Below are 6,000 nucleotides of genomic sequence, written 5' to 3' on the forward strand. Positions count from 1 at the left end.
ATGGGGACAGAGTTTCAGCAACAACGCAGCAGCTATTTTCATTTCCGTGAAACAGCAGTGTTCCTCCTAAAAGCCTTACCACTTTCTCCTCAGCATCATCCACATCATGGGAGGAGGATCCGCCCAGAGCTAGAGTAGAGGACAAAAGGGCACCCGGGTCTCGTGTCTGCTCCTTGGAGGAGAGGCAGCTGGGCAAGAGAAGCGGAACCGAGTGGAAGTGTGGGCTATGGAGAACCCAGGGGCCTGGGAGTCTTTCTTGCACAGGCCTGAACGGAACAGTGGGAGGCAACGGGTGCTCAGAGTCGAGGTCACCAGCCAAACCCAGTGCCGAGGGAGCAGGCCAGTGTCATGGTACAAACTCTGGGCTTGGTGTCAGCAGAGCTGGGTTCTGGCCCCAGCTCCCCCATTTCTATCTGTGAAACTTTGGCAAGCAACAGTTCCTCTTTGAGCTCAGTTCTTGCAGCTGTGAAATGAAAATAATCATTCCTATATCCCAGAGTTGTGAGCAAGAAGCAAAACCAAGTATTTGAAAGCAAACAGTCAAGTCCTATACAAGTGTTAGGCAAAGTAATTTATTCCAAACTTAACAATTCCTGTGTTGATTATAGGAGAGAAGCAGCCATGTTGGTGCTCACTGAATATTTGTTTATTGGCACATGTATGGACTGGAGAAGGGAAACCCTCTGGTCAGTGGACATCATGGAATATAGATGTGGCATAGCCAGGCCATTATAGATGATAGATAGATAGATAGATAGATAGATAGATAGATAGATAGATAAGGCATAGCCTGCTTTTACCAGGAGGGTAAAAGCAAGAACAGCAGCTATTCAGCTTCAGATGCCTGAATCCGAGTTCAGGTAGGCCACCTGGATTCTAGTGATCCCAGCATAGTGGTAGGCTGTGGATTCAAACAAGTATTTCTGCTAAGGCTGTGTAACCTTAAGCAAGTTGCTTAACATCTCTGACAATTGACATATAGAAACTCTGATGATTTCTTCACCTGTGAAATATGGATGATAATAGTGCTTTTCTCAGAGGGCTGAGAGATAATTTAATGAAATAATATATATAAATATACAAAACTAGCTAACACTTACGAAGTGTATAATACATTTTCGTTTTGAAAAGTAGATTAGCTGAGAACCCCTAAAAGCATGTTAGAATAGAGTGGAACAACTTTCCACAAGGCAAGGAAGCTTATGGACAGTTTTATAGATGTATCCTAGGTTTATTCTGTGACAAGCAATGCTAATAGTGACCTTAGCATTTATTAAGAGCTTGGTATGCGCCAGGCACCACACTAAGCACTTTATGTGGATTAGCTCTGAGCAAGCCTCTGGGTTCTAAGACTGAAGACTATCTTAAGGCAAGCGGCGGGGAAGGCTGTGCTTTCTGCTTATGTGTATCAATGCCAGAGAAGTGCTCCACTGTTCTCTGGGATGTGTTTACTCCCCCAGCCCTTGGCAAGTTTATAAACCATTGGCTTTGAAAGTTTCCACGTGTCAAGCACGTGGGATCTGTTTTGCTCTAATTCACTTGGGTTTGCAACTGAAAAGCTCTGACCTTCCCAAAGTTCACCTGGGTGTGTGAAGATGGCTCAGGGGGCCCAGGGCCAAGAGTAAGTTGTGCAAATCTTCCCTCTACCACAGCAGCCTGCAGAGAATCCCTCCAACCCAGGGCTGCTCCTTAAAGTCAAGGATGCAGCACATCTGTGTTTCTTCAGCACCTGGACCCACTCTTGCATGTGGCAGGCAATCAATGTCTTTTTTTTTTTTTTTTTTTTTTTTTTTTTGAGACGGAGTCTCGCTCTGTCGCCCAGGCTGGAGTGCAGTGGCCGGGTCTCAGCTCACTGCAAGCTCCGCCTCCCGGGTTCACGCCATTCTCCTGCCTCAGCCTCCAGAGTAGCTGGGACTACAGGCGCCCGCCACCTCGCTCGGCTAGTTTTTTGTATTTTTAGTAGAGACGGGGTTTCACCATGTTAGCCAGGATGGTCTCGATCTCCTGACCTTGTGATCCGCCCGTCTCGGCCTCCCAAAGTGCTGGGATTACAGGCTTGAGCCACCGCGCCCGGCCAAGCAATCAATGTCTTAAGGAAGGGAAGACAGAACTTAGTTTCCATCTTTTTCTCTATCCCCAGCATCCCCACCCTGTCTCCTCCTATCCCCTGCACGTACCTTGTGTCAGCCATACATGCGTTAATGGTCTCAGTTGAAAACAGGGTCCTCCCTGAGGCATGTGAGGCATCTGGGTAGTTTTCAGAGGCTGGTGTCAAGAGCAAGATCAGACCATCAGGGATAAAGCCTGGCCTCACCCATGGCTTGGCTGAGTGACACTGGACAAATTACTTCTCTCTCTGCACTGCAGTTTTCTTATATGTAAAATGTAGGTGATAATAAGAGAACCTACTTCATTGTATTGTAAGGCATTTGATTCAATGTTTGGTACATAATAAATCACTGTATATTGAAACATATGTAAATACACAGTACACACAGCTATATACACATATATGCACAGATATAGACACAATATACAAACGTACACACACAAGGATAGTGTGTATGCATATGTGTGTGTGTATGTGTGAATAATCCCTGGAAGCTGAGAAGCAGCCAGGAAGTGCTCGTTCTACACTCACATGCACCCACACACTGACTTAAAAACACAGTGTAACATACAAATCCATCCAATAAGCATTCTAAATGATGACTACTGTAATAAGAAGTAGCCCAATGGAAAGAGTAAGCCAGGAAAGACTTCCTGGAGGAAACAACTTCAAACTGCGCATGGAAAATAAGTTGAGTGAAATTATTGTCCTATGCTGAGACTTACTCCAGAATTAAGAACAGGGTAAAATCCAACCAAGAGGCTGCCCAGCCTCAATGGGAGAGAGATCACTAATAGAAGTGAGAGTCTCTGTCTATTCTTTCACTTCGTTCTGAGCTACAACTGGCAGAGGAGTTAGCTTCTCCTGCAATTCCAGACCTTAGAAAAATTCAGAGAATAATCCTGTGAAATCCTGTAGGAAAACGCAGTTAAAGTCCCCATATGGTTTTCACAAAATCTTGTCTCTGTTAAGACCAAACACCAAAGAGCTGGTCAAATATCTTCCTGAAGATGGGGCCTCCTCTAGCCATATCAGCTGGGTTTCCTTGATCCCCAAAGCAAGAAGAAAAAAAAAGGCTCTCAGAGTAGGTACCATGCACCCCTGGCTCCAGGGGGAGACTTGGGTTGGAGAGGCCAGCCAGGCGCCTTGGCTAACGTTTGGTGCCACAGCTAAGTGCAGTCTCCAGCTTAGCAGCCTCTCCCCCTTTATCTCGCCCCCACCGTTCCTTTCACTTTGACATAATGAAAGTGCAACTTGCACACTGTCTCGAGATTGCATATGATAATTGGAAACATGTGTCTTAGCTGGCATACCTTCAAAGGGCTTTGGAACTCTGACTTGGGCCGTCTTCTGATTGCAATAGCAATCCCCCAAGCTGGCTTTCCAGTCTTCACATTCCTTCAGCTGCACCTTAGTATTAACTCTTGCCAGGAGAAGGCAGTTGCAAGCAGAGCTCATTCCTGAGGGTCTGTAGAGGCTGGCAATAATGGTTTCCTGAGTGCACAGCAAGGTTCTAGGCTTGGCATCTGGGCACTGACTTTTCAGAAAATAACAGCAAGAAACAGCAGGTCCATTTTCCTTTTTGCAGAAATGGCACATTGATGAGTTGTCACCGAGGCAGAGGCCTGGGTCTTTTAGAGTATTGCTTGGACTCTCAAGGGTTGTGATGCTGAACCCTATGTAATCCAGCAGTATGCTTTTTTCCTGAAGAAAATATCAAAATGTCATTATGTCACCAGGAGACTCGGCGGGAAGTATAGAATCAATGGTGACTCCACTATAATCACCCCAAGCTGTGTGATGGACAGGTAAGGCCAAAGGGACCTTATTCAGTTCAGCAGACACTGACTGCACATCTGTGATATGCAAGGTGCCATGCTAAGCCCAGAGTAGACAGAGGAGTAAGATGGGGCCCCTGTCCTCCGGGCCCTTACATCCCAGTTGGAGATTGAATAGAGGATTGGGTGTGTTACTTTCAACTTTCAGTCTGGATATACCCAGAGACCACATATCCACAGCACATACAGGTAGCCCCCAACTCCCTCTGGTGTAGGCAGCAATCACCCGGCCCACCCCCACATACACCTTGGCCTCCACCTACTTATTGATGACTTGCTCCCACTCCTGTCTCAAACCTACTGAGTTCCAAACTCTCAGCTGGCCGTGCACCCCTAACCCTAATCCTGCCTTGAGTTCTCTATGGAAGTGTTTCTCAAACTTTCAGGTTCACGTGAATCAGGTCTGATTCAGTAGGTGATGGATGGGGGACTAAGATCCTGCATGTCTAACAAACCCCCAGGTGACATACACAGTGCTGCTCTGGGGACCGCACTTTGAACAGCGAGGTCCTACACCACACATGGCTCCCCAGTGGTCTCAATCTGTTCTTGCTTAGGAACTCTGACAAGGCTCATTTCTTTGGTTCTCAGGCCAACTGGCCTTAGACAGAGCAGTCCTGGCTTGAGCTCCACCAATGGGAATCCAACCTCTGCCTTTGGTAAGGAGAAGTCAGAAAGAGGCCCATCTGACTAACATCATACTGGGGAAAACGTGGTGTGGATGACAACCAAGTCCTAAGAAGGTAGGAACCTATCCCAAAAGGAAGCTGGAGGTGGAGACGCGGGTAGGAAGGAGAGGGCGTGTGTCAGGCCTTGAAGGTATATTTGACAGAGAGGCAGAAAGAGCAAGGCACCTGCCACACAGCACCAGCCTTGGTCCCATTCGTAGAAAAAAGACATGGTGGCAAGCAAAGCACTGCAATGGAGACCTGAGGCGGAGTTTTTCCTTCTTGAAATAAATCTGAGCAAGCATCCTCTCTTCTCTTATCCTCAGTTTCTTCTTCTTCTTGATAGCAAAAGATAGAGTCCTCCTCCTCGGTGTCAGACATCTGGGACTGTCCTAAGGCTTCCCAGAGGGGCTGTTTTTACTGCACCCAGGACAGTTTACATAACACTTACATCAGCAATGGTTGTAAAAATGAAAAATGTCACAGTTCAATGTGTAAAACAAGTAGCTCCCATCAGTTTCAGAGTTTGTCTTCCTTCATCTTTAAGTAGATGAATTCCGTAGTCAAACCATGTCAGGAGTCATTTGAAGCATTTGAAAACCCCAAACCAGGCCTCCTGATGGCCATGTGTGGAGTTTCCACCTCAGGCTCTTACCCTCAAAGGGCAATATACAGTTTATTTACAGTTTGTCATATTTGAAGAATGTCCTTTAAAAATAACAACCAGTTATATTCCTTCTTTCTTAAGTTGGCTCCTTTCTCAGCCCATAACAGTTGTTGCTGTAATCACAATCTCTCTTTTATCCATTAAATAAAAATATCACTATTTTGGGCAAAAGATCATGAACACAATAAAAATGAGGCTTATGATTGTCATAAGAGAAGTTTAGCTAGAAAAAATATTGCAAAGAATTCAAACCACCAGAAGTTTATCAGAACAGATGGCCAGCAAGTTCTCTTAATTAATAGTTGCTCTAAGCAATAAAATCAAAGTAAATGTTGCCTGTGTATACAAGAAATCACATATTCAGATCACCCAGTGAAGTTCTTTGGTTTACATTTAGGTATCTCATGCCACAGATATGCACAGATATGCACTGGTGGTAAATATAAATTTATCTCTGGAAAATATGTTGTTTCAGAGACTGTTTGAAGTTTTCGTTTTTTGTTTTTTTGCTTTTTTTTTTTTTTTTTTTACTTTTATTTTACAACATGATTCTACACAGAGCAATAGCCAGAAGACCAAAATCTGGGCAAAACTCCCCCTAAATCAGTCTTGCTCAGTTTTTCCAGCAGCCTCTGGATTCAGCACAGGCAGGGATTCCAGCTGGGAAAGCTATCAGTTTGCTGCTGATTTTCTTCTTCTGTGCTTACCTTTCACTTG

Source organism: Macaca fascicularis, chromosome 1 (genome assembly GCF_037993035.2).
Source record: "Macaca fascicularis isolate 582-1 chromosome 1, T2T-MFA8v1.1".
Classification (NCBI taxonomy): domain Eukaryota; kingdom Metazoa; phylum Chordata; class Mammalia; order Primates; family Cercopithecidae; genus Macaca; species Macaca fascicularis.